Genomic DNA, 27861 nt, shown 5'->3' on the forward strand with positions numbered 1-27861 from the left:
GTTTGTTGGCCCGAATGCTAATCTATTCCATTCGTACAAATTATTGTCCACAACAAAAGCAGTCTTTTACTTGAATTGCTCATCCATCTCTATTTGCCAGTACCCTGAAGCGAGATTCAAGGTGGAGAATAGTTTCTGTCCTTGCAGGAGGTCTAATACGTCGTCGATTCTTGGCAGCGGAAATTTTTCGTGATGGCAGTTTCCTGTAGTCGATGCACAGTTTCTCTTCTCCCGATTTTTTCCGTACCAAAACAATGGGTGATGACCATGAAGAAACAGATGGTCGTATAATCTTGTGTCTGAGTAATTCTTGGATGATTTCCTCCGCGACTTCTTTTGGTCGTAGGGAGTTCCGATAGAGCCGTGAGCGGATAGGTCCTTTGCCTTGCGTGTCAATCGTGTACCTGACTAGTCATGTCTTTCCGAGATCTTCTGTTTTAAAAGCAAACAGATGGGCATGATTTTCGAGGAGCTCTCGTATGGATTGTTTTTCTTTGCTCGGAATTTCTGCCAGGGCTTCGTCGAAGACGTTAGGTTCAGTCGACGTGCTTTGGTAGGAGCAGGAGGCAACTCTGTGCTGTGATTTTTCTTCGGTGTAGACTACTGTACCTAATACTCAAAAGGCTGCTATCATGATTTGATTGTCGGTCTCATTGATGATTACGATGTGAAATAGTTCATTCCTCATGTGTCTTTGAAACGAAAGGGTCAAGGCGGACTCCCTTCGGGAGTTCTGGAGCGGGTATAAATGAACAGGTGACGTTTTGGGGTAGCTTTTCGTCCCCTCCCCCGTTGGCTCTCCACCACTTGGGATATGTATAGAGGAATAGTGATTTTGGGCGGAGTTATCATAATGGGCTCGTGAGTAGGATGATCCGGTTTTCTCATCCGATAAATCGTCAGCTCACTGCCGTCGAAAATGAACTTGTGACCGTAGAGTGCGTCTAAACCTAGTATGCAGTTCTCGGTAATACCGTCCACTACGATGAACGATTGAACTAGGAGATCGGGACTTTCTTCGTCCACTAGGTGAAATTGAAGGGTTACTGTACCCAGGGTTTTGAAGCGCCTGTTATTTATATCAAATAGCTCTACTGCTACTTCTGGAGAAAAATTCACTACGTTTCCACCAAGTGCTGAGTATAAATTTTTGTTTAGTAAGTTTTTTGCTGCACCACTATCGAAAAGGACTTTGAATGTTACTTCCCCTGCTTTTATTGTTATTCTTGGAGGTCCGACTTTATTTTTCACACTTTTTACGTATTGGCGGGGCTTAGGAGCATTTCCACCGTTTTGCCCAACATGTCTATCGGTGGTTACTCGATTAACTGTTCGGTTACGGAGTTATTTGTTGAGGGTTGTTGGCAGTAGATGATGGGTATTGTGGTGTTTGTTGCTGCTGCTGTCTTGGGGGCTGATTATAATAGTCCCTCGGCGGTGGATTGTTTGGAGGTTGCTGCCCTGCTGATGGTTGGTTTCCGGGAGCGCGACAGGAATTGCGACTGTGTCCTCTACGTCTGCATATTTCACACACTAGTCTCATCTGGTATTGCCTCACTGCACAGGTGGTGTCGTGTCCGTACATGTTGTGGTACGTGCAGAATTTTTCGAACGTGTCGTATTGCCCATTTCTCTGTTCCCTTCTCTCTGGTTTCCTCGTCTCGGCGTTCTTGGCGAGTTCTGATCTAATTACTTCCCTCATGAGGTCAGAGATGTCCTGTGCTTCATCTTCTTTTTTCGCTAGGGGCCCTGCTGCGTCTCCTGCGCCTTGGTTTTCTCTTGAATTTATGAGTTTCATAGCTAAATCGTGTCGTTCTGCTATCTCGATCATCTGGTTGAATGAGGGGAAATCCTTGCAGAACAGTCGGTCATGAAGTTTAGGAGCTAGTCCGTTCATGAATTTATCTCTGCTCAATTGTCACTTCATGGCTTACGTTCGGGTAGCCTCCTCTTGCAAGTTTCTGGATTCGGTGTGCGAAGTTCCTGATTGACTTTCCAGGTTTCCTTTTGCAGCTGTTGAACGAGGTTCGGTATTTGTGTTCCATGTTTTTTCCCATAAATCTTTCTTTGGGTGCTCGTTTGAGGGTTTCATAGCAGGTTGCTTCGACTGGGTGATCGAGTTGGTACTGTTCAATGAAGTTTCCGGCTGGACCCACTAGTTTGGATCGGAGATATTAAATATTTTTGATTCTTCGTAATCGCCAATGTCTAAGGTATTCTCGAAATGCCTTAGCCAAGAGTTGAAGTCGGTGTTGTTTCCTGGTGTTGAGAATACGCTAATTTGTGTCAGCAGCCGTGTTGCTTGTATGCCAAGTTCGCTGATTATTGATTGGTGGTGTCCGTAGTGAGGTTGTGGCTGGTGCGTGCTTGAAGTCATGTAGCTTGGTTGAGGGGTTATTGTTGATGGCATCGTTCGGTAGTTATGCCAGGGAGGGGCGATGGCACTGGTCATCGGCTTTTGCCACAAGGATGGGTTCGGTTTAGACGTATACTAGGGAGGGTTGGACGTTCGGGTTGTGTTGTTTCTTACTAGGGTGGCTACGAAGCTTGAGGTTTCGTCAGTTGACTAGTTATTTCTGGTTCAAGCTCTGAATACTGCTACCAAGTTGTCTTCGGGATTGCTTGGGTTAATACTGGCTTGAGGGCGCGGGTTATAGTTCATTGTGTTTGTGATGTCCTGTCTTGTTGTCGTTGATAATTGAGGGGTGAATGATACTCTTTTTGGAACCGGAGGTGGGAGGATTTCTGCGTTTATCGGCGTTTCCTTATTTGTTGCTACTGTAGATCTCAACTCTCTTTCTGCTAGTCTGCTTGTTGTTTTGCCTTTTGCCCCAGTTTCTTGGCCCTGGCTTGTAAAAAGGGGTTTTCTCTACTAGTTTCATGGTTTGGGTGTGGTGCGAAGGCGGAGTACGGTATTTCTGCCTTAAAACTGGTTAATTCCAGGTCGGGATTTTGTCGGAAAGCCAGTGTGGTTGATTCCGTCTGACCTGTGGTTACTGGTGAAGGGTTTGGGTAAAGAGCTTCCGGTATCGGAGTGAGGTATGTTCTGAGGTTCAAAAATCGGAAGAGTTCCCTTGGTGTATAGAAATGTTCACCGTACTACTGTATCACTGCTCGGTATGATTTTCTGATTTGTTCGTAAGACAATTCAGATTGACAATTAAGTTCCCTCAAAAATTGTATTTTTTGTAAAATCTCTTCTTCTGGTACGTCTTCAAGTTGTAAATCGGCGTATCGTTTGTTAAAGCTTGGTGTGCCTGTTGTGTCTGTTTTTAGTGTTGTATCTCGTCGAAGAAAAGTTGTGTTGCTTCGTTTTCTATTCCCTGCTGACTTCGATCTTCTGTGATAAGTGCTTGAGCTTGTATTGAAGTAAAACACCGGTAAATTGCTGAACCCGATTGAGGTGGTGGTGCTGTGGTCAACAGACCTGTCTCAACTTGAGAAATGTTACGCCTCTTTCTCGTCTGCTAGCTCTGACACGTGTGTGGTTACTACGTACTGTGCTCTACTTCTGGATATACGTGCTGATATCTCTACAACTTCGTGTGTATTATTGAAAATACTCCGTAACTTCAATAACTTGTCTTAGAATTTCCAAAGGGGGTGTTTCGTATTGGTCGCTTTTTAGGTGCGTTGTTTCTTCTTCCCTAATTCTATCCCACTGAGCGACGAGGTTGTGTTCTTCTACTTCGTTTTCCGTTAGTAGGTTGATGTTGCTTGCGGATTCGTTATCTGGGGATTTTGTGGCTGTATCTGAGAATAGACTATTTCACTTGTAGGATCCTGATTTTTTCTGGTTGCTTTATTTTTGGTTGCGAATCCTGAACTATTTTCCCAGCGCTTCGAAATACTTTTGTAAAATTATCCATTTACTTTTTTAGGTAATAAGTTTTAATTTCTTTTAGCAGTGGTGCTTATTGGCAAAAAATTGAAAAATATTTGGCAATGTGGGAAAAAATTAAAGGTGGTCCTATCTGAGGTGCTGGAAAGATATAAGAAAATTTAAGTGTCTAGCAGAGGTTTGGGGTTCGAATCCCTTCGCTGTTACCAATGTGAAGGTCGACTCTCTGGGTGAGAGTCAGCTTCCAGAATAAAACGAGATAGAGATGGGGATTTAGGTTAAATTACAGTGTGCGCATAGTGACAACTAGCGTTGACAGAGTAGAACGCGGTGGGTCGGGGCACCAAACAGTTTATTCAATACACAACACTTGGAAATTGCCAGAGGGATCACGAAGTGATCCCGAAAGGCAATTAGAATTGTAATACACGAATAGAGAGAAGACCTTAAGGGTGTAGACTTATTTTATTCCACAAAATCCAGCTATTTAAACCCAATACAAGGTTAAAGAAAACAAAAAAAAAGAGGTTACCCTTCCCAACCGCACCTTTCTTCCTTGCATTTCCACCCACCTTGCATCAGACTTACTTAAAAAATACAAAACATGGATGTGGGCGGGTGGGTTAACAAATTGCACAATCTCCCGTGCACATGAAAATTATTAGATTGAGCCAGAAAAAAAAAACTTGTTTCAGGCCAAAAATACTGTGCTCAAGAACATTGGTGACCAAGCTTGACATGTACAGTATCCTGCACAAAAATCCGAACACCGATTTAATTTTTTAAAGCCACCTATTGGCGGGGTAAAGGGTTTTTGTTTGTTTTTCTTTAAGAGGGAGGGTAGACGGGGTGATGGACACATAGGGCTGGGTTGGGTAAGTCTAAAATTTTTTTAAAATGCCTTAAGGTATTACGCTTTAAGGCAAGTAACAGGTTGGGACATTTTTGCAACCCCCAGGGTGATGTTTTTTTTTAACGACAGTTGGACATGTTGGATTCAGGCTGTGTAATATTCCTTTCCCAAAATAAATTATATAGCTGCCTGTGCACAAATATATTGATACCTATGGCATATGTGTAGAGCCTCTGATTGCGACACCGTAGATCAGTATTCGATTCCCGATAAGAAATTGCGAAATATTTCGTATCTTTACAATATTCTTCATTCGAATACGCTGGGAATATTAATATTTTTAAGTTATTTAATAAAAAAAAATGCACATATTGCTCGATGAAAACTTGTTTTATTTATGAACGAAAATTTCTCGTAAGGTGTTTACAATAATTCATCACCTTATCTGGAATCGAAAACCGATCTCCAGCATCTCATTAATAAAGGATACACCTACGCCATTGACAACGACGCAAACGTTCACAGGCAGCTGAAACATAAGCTAAATTGTTTCGGTAAGCAACATTACCAAGCCCAAGCCCTAAATTTCCAACTGTCGTTTAAAAAAACACACCACCCTGGGGGTTGCAAAAATGTCCTGACCTGTAACTTGCCTTAAAGTGTAATACCTTAAGGCATTTTTTAAATGTCTAGACTTACCCAACCCTGCCCTGTCGTGTCTATCACCCCGTCTACCCTCCCCCTTTAAAAAAAAAAAAACCCGCTACCCCGCCAATAGGTGGCTTTAAACAATTAAATCGGTGTTCGGATTTTTGTGCAGGATACTGTACAAATACAACCATAATAATTGGGAGAAAGACAGACAAACAAAAAATGAAAATTTCTTTGTCTCGCTCGAACTGGCCACCTTGGATTACTCCTTCCTTCCTTCTTTGGTATTTCTGTGCGGCTGGATTCTACTCCGTCGCAAAGAAATAAACCAAATTGAATTAAGGTTCAAAAAATACAAAAACAACTTGGGAGGGATATGGGGCGGTCTTCTCTTCATTCTTGTAGTACAATTCTAATTGTCTTTCGAGATCACTGCGTGATCCGTCTAGCAATTTCCAATTGTACAGCGAATTCATTCGCTCGACCCTAAGGGTGACTTTAAAGCTGTTGAAAACTTAATTATGATTCCCATTTTTGCTCCCCGTGATCTCGGTCGCTGTGTTCGATACAATCCCACCTAATTGTAGAATCGGTTAAATATTGATTCTCGCGCCCAACTAACTGTTTTTAAAATCCTCTCTATCGACCATCCTTCTTTTGCCGCCTGCAACGAAGCCGCACTCCTAGTGGAATGGGCAGAAAAATGCCTGTGTCAATGCCCGACTCCTTCATGACTGCTTTTATCCACCTCGCAATTGTGTTGGATGATACCTGCCCGTGCGGCGCCCTATCGCTTACCCATAGCTTCTCCTCCGCCAAACCCGACCGAAAAGCAGCCGTGGCGCTAACAAACTTCCTAATGGCCTCTACCGGACACAGTAGGGGGTTTTCAAATTTTTAAATCGAAATGGACATCAAAGGACCGGATCGCTGCGTTTTGCGGAGAGTTGATAATGAAAAAATGACCGCGTTTTCTGAAAAAACCAATGATTTCAGATCCATTGCCGCTATTTCCGCCACCCTCATAAAGGAGGCCACTAGGGTAACCACCTTTCCTGTCAGCACTGGGAGTGGCAATGAATTATTTGAACCTAGCGAGGAAAGATAGAACAAAATTTTGTCGGGACTCCACATTACTGGATACTTAGGTTGTGGGTTTTTTTAATTATAGCATTCTTTCATCAATCTTATCACCAACGAGTGCTCTCTGATCGGCCCCCCTTCTATCGAGTCCAGAGTCATGGAAAGCATCGATCGATGAACGTTGATAGTTCTGTACGCTTTCCCCGCGACTCGTAGACTTGAAAGAAATTCTAGGATATTTCCTAAATCAGTCGACAAGGGATCTTTACCCCTCTCCATGCACCAACGCATCCAATTGCGCCATGCCGATTCGTAGGCCGACTCAGTGCTGGGGTGGAATCCGTCCAAGAGAAGCTGGACCACTTCCGCCGAAAATCCCTGCAGGAGGTAACATCGCCCGAGAGCTTCCACGCGGCTAATAGCAATCCTCCCATTCTTAGCAGGGGATGCAGATCGTCCAACGGCGAGGTCAGAAGCCAACGCTCCGATCGCAGGGGCCGTGGTTGGTCGCAGCAAAGCTCCAGTAACAACGGATACCAGGGCTGGCCGGTCCAGACTGGACAAACAAATACAACGGTTGCTTTTTCCCTACTTATCTTTTGGAGACGACGAAAAATCAGAGAAAAGGGAGGAAAAGACAAACGCGGCCCACTTTTCCCAATTTCAGGTAAACGCGTTTGATGCTAAGGCTCCAGATTGCGGCTTCCATGAAACAAACGTGTCCAGCTGCGTTTTCTAAGGCGACGCGAAAAGATCAATATTAATTGGCCACAGTCGATAAATCTTTCTAAACACTTCCTCATCCAATTTCCAGTCGCTAGCGTCAGGCCTCGATCTCGATTCCAAGGCGACGCGAAAAGATCAATATTAGTTGGCCACAATCTATAAATATTTCTAAACACTTCCTCATCCAATTTCCAGTCGCTAGCGTCAGGCTCCGCTATCGATTCCGCATCCGCCTTAACATTTAACTTTCCCGCGATATGCACTGCCTCTACCGGCATTTCTTTCTTCTCGCACCAGGCAACTAGTTCCTTCGCTATTGCTGTGATAGCCAACGATCTAGTACCACCTCCATGGTTTATGTATGCCACTGCTGTGGAATTATCCAAAATTAATCTTACCGCTATACCCGACGAGTGCCCCACAAAAGCTTGTATAGCAAATAGCGCCCCAATTCATTCTAATTCATTAATGTGTCTGCGGCTATCGGATACTGTCCAAGACCCGTAAGTGGTAACGCCATTGCAAACCACTCCCCAGCCTGTCAGCGAGGCATCTGTATAGATTTACAGATCCGGCAGTCCAGGACAAAACCGCTTTCCCATCTGAAACGACAAATTTGCGACCCATCATTCTAAATCTGCCTTCGCTTCCGGCGATAAAATACATTTACCTGCCAAAATAAAATCTACTCTTTGTGCTTGATCAATATAGAATCGCTGCATGCTGCGATAATGTGCTTGGGCAAAAGGCATGGTGGGTACGGCCCATGTAAAATTACCCATTATACACGCGATACCTCTGAGCGATATGAAATACCGCCTCAAAACCGTGCGACAGAGATCCGTAACCGTCTGCTTTTTACTGGGGGGAAGAGCAGACGATAATTTTAGCGAATATACTATCACCCCAAAAAATTCAATACTCGCGTGGGCTCAAAAATGGACTTTTCTACGTTCCAAATGAAGCCAAAATCTCGCAACAATTCCACCACCAGTTCCAAATCTGCGAGCGCTCCCTCTTTAGATTCATTAATAATCAGGATATCATCTAAATAAATTACCAGCCTTACCCCCTTTTTCTTTAACAAGGGCCATGACTACCTTAAGGATCTTAGTGAATATCCTTGGGCCCGGCGCAAGGCCAAAGGCCAGACATGCAAATTTGAAAATATGCGCCTGCCATTGAAACCGGACGAACTTTTGGTGGGAGGCATAGATGGGCACGGTGAGATAGGCATCCTTGAGATCCACTTTTACCATCCAATCCCCTTCCCTTAACAAAAAACAGACTGCTTGTAAGTTCTCCATTTTGAAATGCTCGTATTTTATAAATTTTTTAAGGGGTTTGAGATTAACAATTGGTCTGAGGCCCCCCATTATTTTAGGAATCACGAATAAAGAGCAAACAAACCCCTCTGACCCATCCGAAACTTCCCTAACTGCTTTTTTCAAAATCAAATCTCTAACTTCCTGATCGCAGACGGCAACCATTTCACTCGACATTTTAATTGGGGACGGGATAGAATTTTGACGAGGTTGACTGAGAAAATAAAATTTTGCTCCCGATGCTACAGAGTCTAAAATCCACCTATCGTTAGTGATGCGCTCCCAATTTTAAGAAAATCTTAACAGTCTCGCACCCACTTGATCGTCATGCGAGCAAACATTGATAGGAACAAAAATTGGTTTTTTTTTGTGCCTGGCGTTTTTTTTTCCGATGCGTGACCAACTGTCACCGGCATTCCAAGCTCCTCGAAAATGGGGGCGTCTAGTCGCAGCTAGGCTGGCTCCTGCTACCCCTGGGCGTGGATAAGGCTGCTGGAAGACAGCCGATTATCTCACCATCCGTCCCCTGCCCCTGGCTGGCCGGCCCACTCGACCTGCTGGTCTTGCCACTGCGTCTTTTTGGGCTAGTGTCGCATCCTGCGTGGCCTCTTTGAACATCGATTCGAGAAATTTTCCCGTGAACAATTTCTCTCTAGCCTCTGCTCCTGCCGCAAATGAATCTTGTCCAGCCAGAAGAAACTCAAACGATGGCTCCACTAGGTCAACCACCCCCCGTCTTCTTTGTTTTGTAACATGAAGCCAGGCCCTCACTCATTGGCGCAGCACCGACCTCACTGAATCTTTGGCCGCCTCAACATTGTCTCCCCCTTCCAGGGTCGAAACACGTGCATATAAATCAACAAGTGGAGGCGCAATGTCTCACATACCTTGTGCTGGACGGCAATCAAAATTTCCTCCACACTATTTACACTTTTCAAAACATTCTTGTCGCTCGCCCTACGCTGCATATAGCCGTCGAGCTTAGGTGGTCTCACTGCGAACGATTCATCTTCAAACTGTAAAGGAAACCGTTTCAAAATCGCTTTCGACTCCTCTCCCTGCATACTTTTAGTCAGCCAAACCGTAAGCTCATCTGTGATCTCTTTAGACACAAAAAAAAAGGCCGCGCCTTTACCTGCATCGGTTGTTGTGGCTGCATCGGCTGCATTTCTTGTCCTCTGGCCAATCCGACTGGTCTCCACGATCTATTCCACTCTCGCTGATCGAATTCTCTACCTTCTTCACCTAAACCTTCTTTTACATTTTCCTCGTATCGCAAGCTTTCTTCCTAAAGCTCCTGCTCCTCTTGAAACGGCCATCTTCTTGATGAAAATCTGTTTCGTAAGCTTCCTACGCTCTCGGATCAAACTCTCGATGGTGGAACCTTCCTTGATAACCGTAAACGCAGTAGTCGTAAACTTGACGGGCCTTGGGATCTCCACGGAGTGGCGAACATTCTCTGAATACTAGCTGTCGATCATCCAAACTGTCCCTAAAGCCATAAAACCCTTGCTCTCTATAGCCACGGTAAACGCGGGGCTGGCAACGAGGACCGAAAAACTCCCTATTACCTGACATCTTCTCTTGGCGACAGCAAAAATAAGTCTGAGGCAAGGTGGGTGGAAATGCAAGGAGGAAAGGTGCGGTTGGGAAGGGTACCCTTTTTTTTGTTTTCTGTAACCTTGTATTGGCTTTAAATAGCTGGATTTTGTGTAATAAAATAAGGCTGCACCCTTAGGATCGAGCGAATGAATTCGCTGTACAATTACACTTACAAAATTAAAAAGGACTTGTCGAGTTGAGCCCCAGAAAAAGAAGGATTTTGGTAGAATTTTTTGAGGGACATTTTATTCGGGAGAACAAGGTCAGGTTCATTAAACATACGGGGAAAGGTAGAGAATATTTTAATGTAAATTTAACACTAAGGTGTGAAAAGGTATCGGGTGAGCGTTTTCGGGTTAGGGTTCTCCGTGGGAACCGAGGTCACGCATCGGAGGTGTGAAATCGGTGGTCAAAAAATATTCGTGGCTGGCCGTTCCTTACACCAAGCGTTAGACGCCAACGGATCTCTTCTTTTACTTTTACCGCTAGATGGTTACGAGAATAAAATTTTAAAAGGATAGGCATGATGACGTAAAACAACTACAATCTAACTCAAAATCGCAATCGTTATTGTTTAGTCTTAAACATTTCGGATAGAAGCCAAGGCTGTTGACAACAGTTTGTCAACGAAAATATTTACCCCAGTGGCTCTTTTCTTTACTTAACACAAGGAAAAAACTATTAAAGTGATGACGAAATATTGAAAGTCAAGTATTCGTACTCATTCTATTGAATTTACTTGTCGTAACCTGTGCACGATAGGCCTTTTCATTTTTTATTTAAGGATTGACTCTGTGAACCAACTAGGATACTTGGTTCCAATAGCACATTAGTGTTATCGACACATAATATAGTTGAAGAGGAAGAAATGTTAATGGGGTTGAAAGGCATCGCGACCGGATCACCAGATTTCTCGATGGGAACGAATTGTTTCTCAGCCAAATGGCGAAAGGAAGTGGGAGGATCCGTCGGTTCAGTTTCATCGAGGCCGTCACTGGTACTGGTTACTGTTGTTTCATTGACACATGGTTTTGGTGTCGACTGCAAAGGCAAAACTGTTAAACAACTAGGGTCAGCGGTTCCATTCGACTCCGTTTCCCTGCATTATACGAACATTTTAATTTTCAGTTCTGATATACCAATTTAGAGAATAATAACAATATGTCAACAAGGTCACCTTCTTTTGGTTTTTTGGAGACCACCATACTTCCTTATCAAAGAATGTAGTTTTGCCGTTTTCTCTGCTACCCACTGATTGTCACTGGATGGATAATTTTTAAATTTTACCATATACCACACTCTTAGCCTCCCGTTTTCATTTGGAATCAACCTACTTATGTAAAAGGTGATCACTCATCCGAAAGGGAAAATAATACAGTTTGAAAATGAGAATAACAGAACTGAAGTGGTGGAGAAAAATATTACCTACTTTCTATCAATAATGTCTGCAACTTCATATTCATTGTTATCTTCATCTTCGGAAATTCAACCATAGTTCTCAGTTTGTTGATGCTCACGCATTTTCTAACAATTTTCACTGCGCAACTACCAAATATCAATTGAGGATGAACTTCTCGCCGGGGTAAACGTTTATGTGAACCGAAGATGAACTTCTTGCTGGAATAAACGTTTATTTCCACAGGGACTCTGCGGCAGTGATAAAGAATTGACGAATTAATGAGACAGTAACCCCTTGCGTTCCTCTCTCTTTCCTTCGTTATAAACTTCTTCGTTTCAGTATCGATAACGTTTCAATTACAACGTTACACTTTAAATTTACGTTTTACCAAAACAAATTGTTTCTGCTTCTTTGTACTATATGAATGTTAACATTCTTGTTTTATGGCGTTCTCGTCTTGGAACGATAACAATAATAACCATAAGCCACCACCTACAAAGGTGGAGGCTCTTGATGGGCCTGTCCCAGGCTCGCTAAGAGAGCCACCATCTGCGAAGGTGGAGGCTCTTGATAGGCCTATCCCAAGACTGTTAAGAGAGCTAATGCCACCCCCTTCCGAGGTGGTGGATCTTTATGGGCTTTTAGGGGAACCCACACTTGTGAATCTTGGAGGATGTGCTGCCAAAAGAAACGAGAAAGTCTCATCATGAGAGTGAACACTTTTACAAGTGTTAACAAAATGGAAGATAATTCTTTATTAGTGCAATTTTAAATGTTTTTACATTCTTGTTTCAATTTGAAATTAATACCATAATTTTTTTAAACTGTATCAGAGAGGAGGATTTTCAGGTGATCCATGAAACATTCAAAGTTAGTTGGGAAACCAGGGAAAATCATGTCAAACCAGCTCATAACAGAAGCTCAACAATGTAGAATTCTTGTGGAAAATTAACGGAGGTATCCGTCGTGTGAAAACTAACAAGTTCATGTAATAGATGTGTTATATAAAATCTTACTGCCATCCATTTCCAAAAAATAATATTGTATTATTAGGTACCATTTTTGTTTTTATCGAATTGGAAACGAGGACGTGCTGGAGCCAATAACTCAGAAAAGTTCCAGCTCAGCTGCCTTTGTCTAATACAGCGTCCTATCTGTGTACTATGGCAACTCCAAAAAAGCCGCTATCGCTTCCTCAGGTTGCCGTTCGAGTTAAAATCGGCTCCTGAAATTTATCTTCAGATGATGAATGACTGGTTTGGGGACCTGCCCGGCGTGCTCATCTACTTTGATGATTTCCTTGTTCCGGGTGAAACAGAAGAGGAGATTCTCGCCAACCTTCGTCAAGTATTTGTACGTTGCCACCTCCACGACCTAAAGCTACAGTTAAAGAAGTGCAAATTCTTCCTCCGGGATCTCCCATGGCTAGGCCATGTCGTTGGCCAAGGAACTTTGAAACCGGACCCTCTTAAGGTTTTCGTGAAAATGTGGAAATGCCAGATCCGGCTTGTCCGGCAGATCTCGTCCGCCTCCTGGGCACGGTAACTTGCCTGGATAAGTTCTGCCAAAATCTGCGGGTCTGAAAAGACCCCTACGGGACCTACTCAAGGCAGACGCAGCATGGGTTTCGGAAGAGCCTCATCAGATGGCCCTTCATCAGCTAAAAAGTGCCCTGTCGTCGCTTCCAGTGCTACGCCTGTTTGACCACTCGCTACCCTTGGTCGTGTCGGTTGATGCGTCTCCCGTAGGAAGCGGTGCAGTGTTGCTCTAAAATAACCAACCGATCGCGTACTCGTCCACGTCCCTCACCGTTACCCAAAAGCGGAATTCAAAAATTGAAAAAGAGTTGTTGGCGGTCCAGTTTCTTTTTTCCAGTCATTCCGCAGTGCCAGCCCCGTTCGTCTGTCAGCCGTGCCACAGCAGTCACCGTACAACCCTACTCGACGCCGGAACGATGTCTCCCAAACCATGAGTAATCCATGATCTGTTCTTCCTCTCTTTCTATTAATTGTTCTTTTCATATCCAGGCAGCCGACGTTACTGGCTGACGTATCACAACACTATAACCTATGTACCACCCATGACAAGTCTGTCCAGAATCTTCCCCCTTGTACTTGACTAATCCTGTACCTTTTGAGTGTTTTTGTGGTAATAAACCAGTCACGTCTGACGTGACTGGCCAAATTATTGCAATAGGACGTGCAGTACTGGACCGACAAAGAACGGTATAAGAACGCGCTTAGGCCACGGTCGTTTTAAAAAATAAATCACGTCCCTCAGAAGACGTCTTATTTTGATCCATTTCTTTAAAATTCACGTTGCCACAATTTACAGTGTAGCGTTTGGGTTCAACTTTGTAAGAACGACGTACACCACATCGAATAATAATCTAGAATTGCTTTTTTCAATACGTAGTGATTGGTTAAGAAGAAGAAACTCTGTCTAGATGCGGGAGTCTAATGATTGAATCTCATAACAATTATGTTTATCTTCTGGTATTTTGGTCAAAGAGCACAAAGTTTTGATTTAGTAAATGCTAAATTTTATTCAAAAGTTCATTTCTTAATGATGGAAGCCAAATTATTTCGCTGTATGGTTTGTCAGTTCAAAAACGCCTATAAAAGTATTGAATGTTGCTTATATGGTAAACTACTCGACTGTCATACGTGAGACGCATGTTCGAATCCGATGGCAGAATAATGTCTTAGCGTTTTTTTTAAGGAGAGAAAAAAGTCGTCCCAGTGAACGCTAAAATGAGAGCTTTGATGACCATAAAAATCCGTGTATAAGAACAGTTTTTGCCGGATATCAATACCTGCTAAAATCATCTTTAAGTCGTCATTGTCTTGTTGGATTTCACAGACAGAATAAAGAAATCCTAGTAGTGCGGTAAGGATGAATAAATATCCTTTAAAAAACGTCAGTGTATTGTGTGGGCTTATATTTCGATTCCCATCACAGATTGTTACCATATTTTCTAAATTAGTAGGTACTCAAGTTGAAGATAAAGGATCTTCGTACTGATATAGCATCTCTTTAAAAGGAAAAACTTCAATGCATCCTCCAAGAACTTGATGATAAGGTATTATCTTTATTCTTTTTGACCTTCTTTCCTAGTATATCTGTTCCGAAATTACTATGACTTTTCCTATTACAGGTGAAGTATTTTGTAACCTATTTTAAATTTTACTCGTAGTCGTATCCTGTGTTTCTTTATCTTCTTACTACGTTCGACTTGTTTACGTTACTTTTTAAGAGAAAACTGTTTCAATAAGTTAGGCTTCTTAACAATATTTCTTTAATCCTTTCACAAGATACAATTTATTATACTATCAATGATGTTTTAACATGGTTATTGATTCTTCTATTGTAATTTGTATTGCCCAAGGAAATGTCTGTAATTGCTTTGCATTACAGTGTGTTAAATTTAAAATATTCTTTTCTTTTACAGGAAAAACTTTTGGTTAACATCATTATTCTGAATGCAAGATGTAAAGACAAGAAATTTTGGGACATGAGATACGAGGTTGAATGGCTTCTATAGCGTTTCCTTATAAGAGCAAAAAGTCCCGCTAGGTATGAACATCTAAGGATAAACAACATACTACCTTTATCGAACAAAGACACTATTAACACTATTTGCCTTTCATCGGAATATGAATTTAATGATTTCAAAATTCAATGTATTATAAAACTTTTTCAAAATTAGCCAATAGCTGAGAGGTTTGGTTCGTTGATGTGGGATGAAAAGGATATTCTACAAGATATTCGCTTTGACAACAATTCCTTTGATTTGAACGGATTTTCATAATTATATCATAGCCCTAATGAAATGGAGGAAGACGAAAACAATATATCAGCTCTGAATGAAGATTGGTAAAGAGGCTACTGTTCACGATGAGCCATTAAATCCAGATTTGGCAGATTATGCGCTTGTACTGGTATTTCGGTCTTTCAAGGATCGGTCGATACAACCAATCTTTGTGTTCGTTTAAAAAAGCGCAGCGATAGGCAAAAAACTACAAAGTATTGTGATGAAAGCTTTACTAATACAAGAAGAAGAGAATGCTAAAGTTGTAACTACTGGATGTAACGGGTCACAACCCTACAATTTATTTGGAATTTATTGGGAGTAGGGGAGAGTGGGGCTAGTTTTCAGTTGGGCAAGTTGACTTTTTTTAGTAAGGCCCCTTAGGAATGTAAACAAATCTGACCTTTAGCACAAAATATGAAGAACCATATCTAGAAGGCACTAACATAATTTTAAAACAAAACGACGCACAGAGCAGAAGTTATTGCAAAAACCATGTGCGTTGTTGTCAACAGTCTGTTTAGTGCCTGTCAGGACCTTTTGTGTGCTGCAGAGCAAAATCCACCTGGATTGTAAAAAAATTCATGTATTTGTCTCAATATTCTATCTAACTTTTAATAAAAAAACGTACAGCTCTACATTTAATAGCTAAAAAGTTATTTATATTTTTGTTGGAAAACACGTTGTAGGGTAAGTTTGCCGAAATTTGACAGGGCATGTTGTCTTAAATAGAAACGACGGCCTGACTTATTTTCTGTTTGTTTCAGATGAGAAATTACCAACGTGAAACCACAATAGTAATACTATTACCCCTCAAATCGTCAAGAAAGCCGTACGTTTGGTTAAAATTGAGAATTTGAGAATAGTACAGTATCCTGCACAAAAATCCGAACACCGATTTAATTTTTTTAAGCCACCTATTGGCAAGGTAGTGGGTTTTTTGTTTGTTTTTCTTTAAGGGGGAGGGTAGACGGGGTGATGGACACGTCAGGGCAGGGTTGGGTAAGTCTAGACATTTTAAAAAAGTGCCTTAAAGTATTACGCTTTAAGGCAAGTTACAGGTCGGGACATTTTTGCAACCCCCAGGGTGGTTTTTTTTTTAAAACGACAGTTGGAAATTTAGGGCTTGGGCTTAGTAATGTTTCTTACCGAAACAATTTAGCTTATGTTTCAGCTGCCTGTGAAGATTTACGTCGTTGTCAATGGCGTAGTTGTAGCGTTTCTGAGTGGGATGCTGGAGATCGGTGTTCGATTCCAGATGAGGTGTTAAATAACTGAGGATACCTTACGAGAAATTCTCGATTATATATGAAACAAATTTTTATCGAGCAAAATGTGCTTTTTTTTTATTTTATAATTTTAAAAATAATAAACCCCTTCGTTTTGAAGTAATTATTATTCCCAGCAAATTCGAATGAAGAATGTTTTAACGATACCAAACATTTTCGCAATTCCGTATCGGGAATCGAACACTGATCTACTGCGTCGCAAACAGATCCTCTACACATATGCAATCGGTATTGAAAACATTCAGCACAGGCAGCTATCTAATTTATTTGGGTATAGAATATAACACAGCCTAAGTCCAACATTTCCAACTGTCGTTTAAAAAAACACACCACCCTGGGGGTTGCAAAAATGTCCCGACCTGTTACTTGCCTTAAAGCGTAATACCTTAAGGCATAAAAAAAATGTCTAGACTTACCCAACCCTGCCCTATGTGTCCATCACCCCGTCTACCCTCCCCCTTAAAGAAAAACAAACCAAAAAAAAAACCCTTTACCCCACCAATAGGTGGCTTTAAAAAATTAAATCGGTGTTCGGATTTTTGTGCATGATACTGTACGTGCTGCCAGAGAGTTCAACCTTAATGAAAGAATTCTTGCTCGATACTGCGCCAGTATGGAAGAAGCAGATATTTACAGTGACTCACCAACACCAGCTGTAAGTGTTGGCTATACTTCTTCAAGAAAAGTAAATATATAATACTAAGTACTTCTTTATACTTAATACTTAGTTGAAAAAATTAATGTGTACATTTATTCAACTAGATTTTCAGCGTAGACGAAGAGGCAGAACTTGTAGCTTACATTAAAAAGGCAAGCGATATCTACTTCGGATTAATTCCCATTGAAGTTAGGAAATTAGCTTACAACTATGCTGACCATCTTAAGTTGAAAATTCTTGGATCATGGGAGACTAATTTCGCTGCAGGAAAGGACTGGTTGGAGTCTTTCATTAAAAGAAATCCTATTATCTCAATTAGAAAACCTGAAGCCAATGCTCTCTCCTCCGAAGGAAAAACCAGTAAACATAAAAATTTTAAGACACAATAAAAGATAAGGACGAGAAATTCTAAAATCATTAAAAATTTAAAGTAAAATTAAGAGTCATTAAAATCTATCAGTACTTAAAAAATTAGAAGACTAGAAATTGCAACGAAGTGTTATGTCAAATGGTAAATACAGTTAAAATTGGTATAAATTTTAAGTAAAATTTAAGTCATTAAAAATAGTAACTAAAAAAAAGTAAAAGTCGTCACACATTTTATGCACCCAAATTACACAATTGCTTTCCCTTTTGTCACAAGCTACCCTTTCCAATGAAGCTGGCTTACAATCAGACGCGTAATCGGTTCTTCTGCAATAACAAAAGACATCGATGCTTTGAATTTTCTACCCACGATTCCTTGGGCAACAGTAGGTTGGACGGAAATTGGGAAAGCACTTCGGTGTCTGTACATGTCCTGAGGTGGTCACGAAGTTTCACGGGATCAGAAAGAATTACTGAAGGGTCTTGTCCAATTGCTAAACTAGTAGCGAATGCAATAGCAAAGACACCGCAAACAAAAATATGCCCTTGTTTTTGACATCCCCTAACTACGTATGTCATTGTCGGCTTAGGGGTTTGTAGCAAAGATGCCATGCAGCTCAGAACGTGCATTTACTCCAGGGCTGCTGTCATAAACAAAAACATTTACCGGCAAGGAAAAACCCTTGGCTTTTCCAACAACCAGTGGTTTGCCCTATCATGCACAATTTGCAGCCATTGCTGGCCTGTTGCACTAGGAAACTCCAGTGATCCACCAAGGGAACTGAAATAAAAACCACTGATCGCTGGATGTTGTAGCTTCAGAATCTTCATTGCCAGGTTGACTATGCCGGTACCGAGCAATTTGTTCTTGATAACCGGATCCCGGATTGGCACACATGTAGTTAACTGAGACTCCTGATAATTAGTAAAAGAAATTAATTAATAAATTGAAAAAATTAAAGCAATTTTTGAATTTACCTCAACAGGTATGATTACCAAATCGGGCGAAGTTGGTGAGAACGAGTCCTCCATAGCAACTTCGCGGTCTAATTCCGGCATATCACTAAGGCCAACCCTCAGATGTTCAGCTTCCTCCCGCAGAAACATCTCATCCAGCAGATCTAGAAATTCCACGTCATCTTTCGCATTTTTAGCGTATTTGTGGTATGAGGGGAAATATCCGTTGTTGTTTCTAGGACGACCTCTTTTTTGTGGCGCTGAAGGAAGATGGAGGAAATTCCAAGAAGGATGTAACACCTATTCGTAAGAAAACATAAAATTAGAACAGAAATTCATTTACACTTAAACTTTATTTACCTTGTTCTCCGTTTTAGATTTCGAAGTGACTTCATGAGATTCGTAAGCAGCAGAAGAGACTCAATCAATCACTAGATCAGTCAAATTTTCAACCGGAGAACTTGGTGGAACTATTTCTGTAGGGGCCACAGACTGGATCAACTGTACCGGCTTCCCTTCTTTGATCAAAACGTGTATCTTGTCGAAGAGTTGCATTTTTTCTTCGAAGTTCGACTGAGCCAGTTGGCTGAGCGTGTCTGCAACTTTACAAAAAAAAGTAGTGGCAAAGTTGAACTGGTCCTTGTCGGTAATGGGCTTCCTTCTAAGCTTCTTGGAATAATGCGTTACAGTTGCTGAAGACACGCAAGCTGGAACAACTGCATCATTCTGTTATATGTAATGATTTTAGGTAAAAAGAAACATTTCATTTTTTAAAATTGAATACATTCCGCCAATGATCCAGGAATGATCCAGCAGGAATTTCCATGTTGTTCTTGATGTGGCAGCTGATGATATGACGACAAGGGAGCCCAAAATCCATGAAAAAATTACAAGTACAAGCAAGAAAGTATCGTTTCAAACTGTACGTTGTGTGACGAGAGGCAATGCTGTACGTGTCCAGTTCCTGAAATAATAAGAATCCGTTAATCCGTTAGAAAAGCAATAGTAGCTAATTTACTTACTTCATTGAGGACAAATTCATATGCTTTCCACTGAACAATTTTCATTTCTCCCTCCAGAAGTTTACAGGCATAAGGGGAGACAGTATCTGAAAAGGTCTTCAGCACCGGGTGCTTTCCCTTGGTGTTAAACCTCACCTCTCGTATGGATTGCTTTAGTTGCCTGTCACTAAGGCGCAGCCTAACGAGATTAACTGATCTTCTGATTACTTCTGGTAATCGCCTGTTCTTCTGGAGAACTTCCTTAAAGGTATGGCTATAGCTAATTAAAAAAAAAATTCATTAAAATTTAACCAGTAGGAAATCTTATTTTATTTAGCGTTCCAGGCGGTTGGTAGTGTTGTTGCCAAATGTTGATAGTTGGTGACGTCCAAGATAGGTCCACTTATCTGGAATGTTAAAGCAATTCCCATCAAAGTAAGCTGCAATCTCTTTTCCTTGGAAATATTAATTTTCGTAAAAATTTTTTTGTACGTTTAACTTAAAATTTTAAATACCTAGTGCCTGTAGTTGCGATTTAGCTTCGGAAAATTCCGCCTCCGATGCGGCGTAAACAACAGACCGAAACAATTTACGGATTTTATTCTTTTTGTCCCCTGATTTTTTAAACTTATTTTGCAGATGAGTGTCAACCGCTTTAAGTACGTGAAACTGACAAAACATTCCAGACGCCTTTGGAAAAAATTTCGATAGAGCGGAAATCTCAGCGCAATCTTTATCCGTAATGGTAACTTCAGTCAGTGAGACGTCGCTCTTCTAAAAATTTAATTTTAATAAAAAATGTCGTAATCTATATTATCTTATTTTCTTATTTACCTCGGTAAAAATCTGCAGGCATTCAGAAATTGCCTCTGTCGTTTCTTCCTTGATAAAAAAGCGATGGGCTGACCTTTTCCGTTATTATCTTGAATTAGCAGGTGGTAAAGGGCGAAACCGGCTTTCGTTGTCTTGTAGGTACCGTCTAACTGTATAACAGTTCAATTGTACTTACTTCTTCCTTGCGTAGGTTTGAACATGCAATTCGGAAATGGGATGATTTTTATGTTCCAATTCCATTTTCACAATTTCAAACTTTTCTTTAAAAATGTTTAGTCTGAAATGGATTCGCACAGGACAACCACAAAACATTACATTCTGCTCGAGACGCATTTCTTTACCGGATGGTGACTTACGGTTTACAGAATGGGGAAACACATAGGTCACTTCTTTGTAAACATAACGCTCGTCAATCTTCTTTTCTTCACTTTTAACACTGTTATTCCAACTCTTAACTGTCTACACGGATTTATCTAAACGTAAATACACAGATTTTTCCTCCTTAAAAAGCTTTATTAATAGTAAAATCTCGTCAAAACTATCAAACGAACTCGACTTCAAGAGAGAACTAAGGATGAACATTCTTCAACAAAAGGCTAAACTCTATTGAGGATATCCATTTCCTTCCGTCTTATATCTACTGTTTTTCACCTTTTTTTCTATTGGTTCAATTTTTAATCTCTTCCTGCTTCCTAGGTGTGGATTTAAGAGCCATTACTGAAACCATTATCCCTAATGATACACAAAGCAGAAAAGTTTCTGTATCATTTGGTCGAATCAGAGAGCGCACCGCCATAATCTTAATCCAAAACAATCCGAATCCCTAACCCCCATAATCCCACAGTTTGGAGAAGGGTGTGAAGTATTAATCAAAGAACGCGCCTCTAGAATTGTATTCCTCAATCATAATAATCCGAATCCCTAATCCCTAATCCCCATAATCTAAAGTTTGGAGAAGGGTGTGAAGTAGCAAAGTTCTACAATTGTAGTCCAAAATAATCTTAAATTACCGGAATTAAAAGTATTAATCAAAGAACGCGACTCTAGAATTGTATTCCTCAATCCTAATAATCCGAATTCCTGATCCCCATAATCTCACAGTTTGGAGAAGGGTGTGAAGCATCAAAGTTCTCAAACGTAAGGATTCTTTCAGTAAGCAATATATATTTTCCGATGTTACAAATCGTTCAATAAAAATGGTTATCAATGCACATTTGGGCATTCGTAACACTCATTACAGCGCATAAGTCTCGCTTCGGTTGCTTCGGCAGGGAAAACCACGACGGCATGAACAAGCGGAAGTAGTATAATATTAGTCTACAACAAACACGAATAGCGCATTATATTCAAGTTAGCCAGTATATGAATATATGAGTATTAATATCTGTACCTGTACCTTGTAGCTTGATTTGAATCGATGTTTTCAAAAGGTCTCGTCGGCTTTCAAAAAAGGTACACATTTTTCTCTCTGGAGTGCGCCATAGTAGCCATTATCACAATCTGCATTTCATACTAATGCCGCCAATTATTTCAAAGTTTTATTTTGAAGTTTTATCGTTTTACAGATTATGAAATGTTATTGCTGGATGAAAATATGACGTTGTCTATTTTGCCGTTGACATTGTCTATGATTCTGACTCAGTAGTCAACTGTATTTGAAATTTGATGTCCGTAACTCCGTATAAAAAAAATTTATTTATCTAATACAAAAGTAGTCTATGACAGAAAATTTTATGAGAAACACAAATACAAAATCTTGTTACACTTGAGGGTGATGTGTAACACGAGTGTATAAGGACGTCCACAATTTAGGACGTCAAGTAAGAACATTACATTCAAGAGACACTACATCGTCTATTTATGGTAGGCGAACAGCAAGGTAGAATCATCGAGTGCTTTCGCCCTTGCTGTTTCTACGAACAATCGAGATAACCCGTATGACTTATTACTGAGCAAGACCGGTTGTACGAGTACATCCGTCCTTGCTTGTTTCTACAAAAGAAAAAGATACCCTCAACCATTTACTACAAAGCAAGGCCGAACGTTTGAGTACATTCACCCTTGCTTGTTTCCCCGAAGCGTTAGAGAAGGTGTAAACGTCCTGTGTTGCTGACGCAACATTCAGACAAAGCAAGGTCGAATGTACTCGTACATTCACCCTTGCTTGTTTCCAAGAAGGAGATGAGTGTGGGGTATGCCTCACGCGTATGTCACGTGATCTCCACGTGACAATCTTATTTTGGTAGAAAAGTAGAATATCTGAATATTAGAATTAAATAAAAAGAAGCAAAATAAAGTGGAAATGGAATAACATTTTTAGCACTAGAGCAACCTCTGTTCCTTGTAGCAAGCAATGGCTTTGAAAGCGTCCCCCGGAATCCGGGGGCCAATAGATTTTTCCAAGACATTGCTGAGGAAGCTGAAGAAAGTAAAATTCCTAAATCAAACTGGACTCACAGAATGAGTGAAATCAACCAAGACTGGGCATCTGTAAAGCAGAATTTTCCTGAAGCATTCGTCTCTTCACAATATTTTGTAGCTTCTTGGTGTACTGATTGCCAAGATCCAGTCTTGCAGCACTACATTTGCTCAGAGCTGCCGCGATCGATTGAAATAATCGAGATCGATGATTGATCCATCACTTTTTTGCGATCGAGATCGAGATCATTTATCTCAACCCGAAATTTGGATCGAGATTGAGATCCAAATGGTCTTGATCAATGATCTTTCCGATTGTAGCACCATCTATGGGTCGTTCACGAAGCTCTTACAAATAGTTCTTTTCCCCCACACGATTTGATTTTTTCAGACGACATTATGCACTATTCACGTGTTTCATGTGGCCTTAGCCTAACGTCGTTTTCCCTGTGTGTGGATCTTTCTTTCTTATTCAGGTATTTCTATCATAAATCATAATTTATGGTGTTTATTTACTCATGGCCGCATGCCCGCATTTGTTTGTATCTGTACTGGTTTAGAATTTAGATTAGATGGCTTGTTCTACTGCTAATAATACTGATTGTCAGCCTTCAGCCTCACAAGATCATGTCACAATTGATGTGTAAGTATTTTCATACAGTACCCACGCCAGGTATTGGATCACCTCGGTCCAAAAAAGGCGTTTTAACCCGCGCGAGATAGGCCTAATGGTGTCTCGCACGTGAATTTTTTTTAAATACTAAAATTGCTCGTACGAGGTTAATTTTTTAAAATCAGAAAGATAAAGACCTCATCTTTATCTTTCTGATTTTTTATTTGTAAAAAGTATAGTTGTTATATGGGAAAAAGGGTCATTTTAAAATATTGGATCACCCCCGACATGTGCTGCATTCGTTGTCCCTACCCGCGGTTATGCCGTCGGGTATGGGAGAGGGTCGAGGGGTGAGAAAGGGACCCAAGTTACAGCCAAGTTATCCGACGGTATAGCCGCGTGTCGTCATTGGCACCAAACATTGCAAAGAAGGGAGTTTTCTACCTTTGGATCCGTCGATAGGTCGTCAATTACATCAGTGCATTTGGGACAGGAATATCCTAACTTGTTGTTCTCTTTTAATTTCTTCATCATTTTCACTAAAGTTCAATAAATTTTAAATGATGCTAAAGTGGAAATAAACAACAACTTACATAAGCTGTTGACAGCTTCCCATGCGTCTTCATCGAAGTATTGCTTCATTGTATGTATCTCTTTCTCTACGTCTTCTTCAAGCATAGCAGTACTCACCTGAGCGGGTAGGGTCCTTAAATGATCTTCAGTTGCCTTTTTTTGTTCTTTATTGCTGCTTCTGCATAGCTAGCGCCAGTAAGCCAGGTGAGGACCACTAAAGAAGACAACGTAAATTTACATGTAAAATCTATCGTTTGAAATTCTAATACTCAGCGCTTGTTCCTCTTTATTTTTCTCCGCAAATAGTTTTGGTCTTAATTTGTAATGGTCTAGGGCTTTTACCAACCGTGGTTTTCTGCTCGTTTCTTGGTTTGTGGAAGAGTGCATGTACCAAGTTTTCGTTTTAAACATATTCGCGGTGATTCGGCAATCACAGCAACCGGAAGTACAGTATCCTGCACAAAAATCCGAACACCGATTTAATTTTTTAAAGCCACCTATTGGCGGGGTAGCGGGTTTTTTGTTTTTTTCTAAAGGGGGAGGGTAGGACTGTGTTAAATTTCCGTCCTTTTCGATTAAGTACGTTTTTAATGGTCAAATGATACCTGGAAGTATACAAGACAAACCGTATTAATCCAAAATACATGCATCCAACTGAATGCATTTTACCTTTCTATTCTACTGGTAGTGTTATCTCCTAACGTGCAAAGGTTTCGGCGGTGAATAATGGGCCACGTAGTTACCCAATCGGTATTAAACCAAAAGGTGTCAAAATAATGGCCAAGACTGTCATTCTCTGCGCAAACATAGAAACGTTCTTTAAAAAACATTTATAGGTAACATAAAATATAATCTAACCTAGTGCGCAAAGGTATTCCTGTCCTTCAATGAATGCCTCATTGGTCTGGGCGTATTCGGTGTCGTGAAAACCCGGTAGATTTCTTCTTTCAATCCTTTAGAAAGGTCAGTCTCATTGAGACGGCGATCTACTCTCAGAGCTGGTAGTGCTCTTAGAGCATGGAAGTGGCAAAGACGATGTTTGGAGTTAGAGAAATGACATTTAATGGCAGATATCTCAGCGCAGTCCTTATCTGTGAGAAACACCTGTGTGATGAAATTATCGTTGTTATGCAAATAATAATAAATGTGAGTCTTTCTGCTATATAAAACACTTCGCGTTGTTTTACCTCGCAAAACTGCTTAAGACCGATGGCAATCGTAGCACCGGTTTCTTCCCTTTTGAAAAAAAAGCAACCGGTTGGCCGACTCCGTAATTGTTCTTCACAATTAATGTGTACAACGGCATGGGTGTGTTAGTAACGCTATGGGTTCCATCGAGTTGAAGCACTTCGCCATAGCGTTGATAAAATCTTCTTTGCTCCGACAATTGGGCGTAAATGCATTTTATTTCCCCTTTTTCGTCGGAGGTTACGTTCACGATGTTTTCTGTATTGCTTGTCAATTTAGCAAGTATTTCCGTAGTAGATTGCCACACTTACGAAGACACTCCTAATGTGTATAACATAATTCGTGATAAATAAATGAACAATATTTATTTTTCATAGCTTTTACCTGTCATTGCCTGTTTCATGTTTTGAAGGTCATTGCTTTTCAAGAAATGGCCCCAGGTTTGGCTCATTTTTTTTTCTAGTTAGCGTTGCATTCCCTCCAACAGCTAAAGCGGAATTGGCAAATTGATACGCAGCAGGGTTTTCTTTAAACTTCCTACATTCGGATTAGGAACACATGAGAAATGACAAAATAAATATATTTTTACTGTTTTCTACGGTATAGGTCGATATGATCCTTTAAAATAGGATGGTTTTTTTGCTCCAAATTACAAGAAGAAAGCTTAAACTTGTCAAGCAAGGGAAAGAAAACTACCCTGAAGTGGAAAGGGCACTTAACTGAGTAAACGCTTTGATTCGGCCTAATTCCAGCTGATCTAGACTTGTGCTTGCCAAAATGTGAGCATTGTACATGTACATGTTTGTACCGCCACTTTTCATCCAATGGGTTTTTTATCTGAAAAAACGATAATGGATGGGTTTTACCTTTATTACCAAAATTTCATTACTTACCGATTTTTTGTATGCAACTATAGTTGGTATACGGACGATTCGGCAAATTTGACGTTTGCCGAATTGGTTTTTGCCGAATTGGTTGACTTTGTTTTTTTCCGAATCGTACATACCAATTCGGTAAAAAACCAATTCAGCAAAATTGTTTAAAATGCCGTTGTAAGGCCAGTGGCGCTAGCTGTGTGGGTTTCGGGTAATCAGCGCCACCACCAACACGCGAATTATACTGTCTGTCGTAACACTCTCATTTTCCCTTCAATACAATCATTCACTCACATCATCTTTTTCATCGTCCAAACACATAGCTTCATTTAACACATTTGATTCGGCATACACTTCAGAAACAGCTTTTAGAAGTTGTTTTCCATTAATCTGTTCAGGGTAGGAATTCCACAACTCAAACAATTTTTTGTTTACAGAATCGGTTAGTTTCAGTGTGCGCTTAATTAGTTTGTTTCCGCATAGTAATTTCTTATAGAGGGGAATTAATTTGGACTCCTGATAAAGTATGGGTACCAGTGAGTAAAAATTCATTTTATCCTTATTGTGGCAATTGATGCGATTATGCCAACCCTCTGTGTCGTTGTTAGTGCGGATTGGCTGGTTGAAAACACACCATTTTGCAGGGGGCCAGACTTTACTTACGATCCAATTGGCACGCATATAGGAAACAAATTTTTTGACTAGTGCTAGTTGTGTTTTCTTCTTTTTTAATTCCTCATCCGTCTCCCAAAGAGAAATAATCTTCTTTTCGAGGTATTTTAGATATTTATGTACATTTGCGTTACTTCTATACAATCCAACAAGGCCAATCTTTTTTAGATTTCTAAATACAGCCTGACACCAGTGGAAGCCACACCCAATAATATTAACCTCAGGAAGCGTTTCCTTCACCCCCCTCCACACACGAAACATACTGAATGATTCTACCAGTAAATCCATCATTGCAAATAACGCAAATTTTGTCATCACCCATTTCAGAACTATAATTTTCCTTAATAAGAATCACAATCAACTTCACTTGACATTACAATAAGGTAGACTAAGTAGTAGGCTATTCTTTTATCAGTGTATTCAACAGTATTTGCCGCCAATTTACATTTGCACAGTTGCCGAATCGACTTTTGCCGAATCGGTAATTTCATAGGTGACAATTCGGCAACTTTGCCGAAATGGTTTTCGGCAATTTGCCGAAATGGTTTTTGCCGAATCGTCCGACATTCCTATAGTTTTTGCGTAACGAAACTGCAGAGGATAGAAAAGCACTGTTTCTAATTCCTTTATTGTTTTCTCGATATCCTCAAAGGTAGCAAATTCCTTGTCTAACGCAATACTGTCTAAAATAGACATGGTCACAAAAAAAAACAACGATGACTGAAAAAAGAAGATTTGTTTATTTTTCATTTTTCCGATCTCGAGCCATACGGGACCCAACCGATCAAACAGAAAAAAAAAATCTTTCTGAAACTTTTTACACTTTAAAAATTCTAAAATAAATTTCACAGAAATCGATAGCCCTTATCACGAACTATCAATTGCCGTAAAAATTATCAAGTTTGGAGGTTTATTTCGCCCACAAAATAACTTTGAAGGTTTTCAATGGATTTGTGGAGGGGGGAAGGAAGTAAAAATGACGAATCTTTGCACCGATTGTCGGTACTTATACTTCGTCTTAATACATAAACGATATAATATTTATGTTCCTCGAGATGTTAGGAACACGGAGGTATAAAGATATTGTAGCGTTCACGCATCATTCGTAAGAGAACTCTCGCCATCC

General features: G+C 40.5%; 1 long non-coding RNA gene and 2 pseudogenes across 1 annotated transcript; 1 reads left to right on the forward strand and 2 right to left on the reverse strand.

The window, feature by feature from the left end:
• Positions 1 to 9063: 9063 nt before the first annotated feature.
• LOC116920634 lies at positions 9064 to 10057 on the reverse strand (annotated as a pseudogene).
• Positions 10058 to 17128: 7071 nt separating this feature from the next.
• On the forward strand, positions 17129 to 17640 carry LOC123471432. Its single transcript, XR_006645895.1, has 2 exons — positions 17129 to 17265; positions 17343 to 17640. It is a non-coding gene; the product is annotated as an uncharacterized LOC123471432 (long non-coding RNA).
• Positions 17641 to 19895: 2255 nt separating this feature from the next.
• LOC123471355 lies at positions 19896 to 25639 on the reverse strand (annotated as a pseudogene).
• Between the last annotated feature and the right edge of the window lie 2222 nt (positions 25640 to 27861).

The sequence above is a fragment of the Daphnia magna genome, linkage group LG4, assembly GCF_020631705.1.
Source record: "Daphnia magna isolate NIES linkage group LG4, ASM2063170v1.1, whole genome shotgun sequence".
Lineage (NCBI taxonomy): Eukaryota > Metazoa > Arthropoda > Branchiopoda > Diplostraca > Daphniidae > Daphnia > Daphnia magna.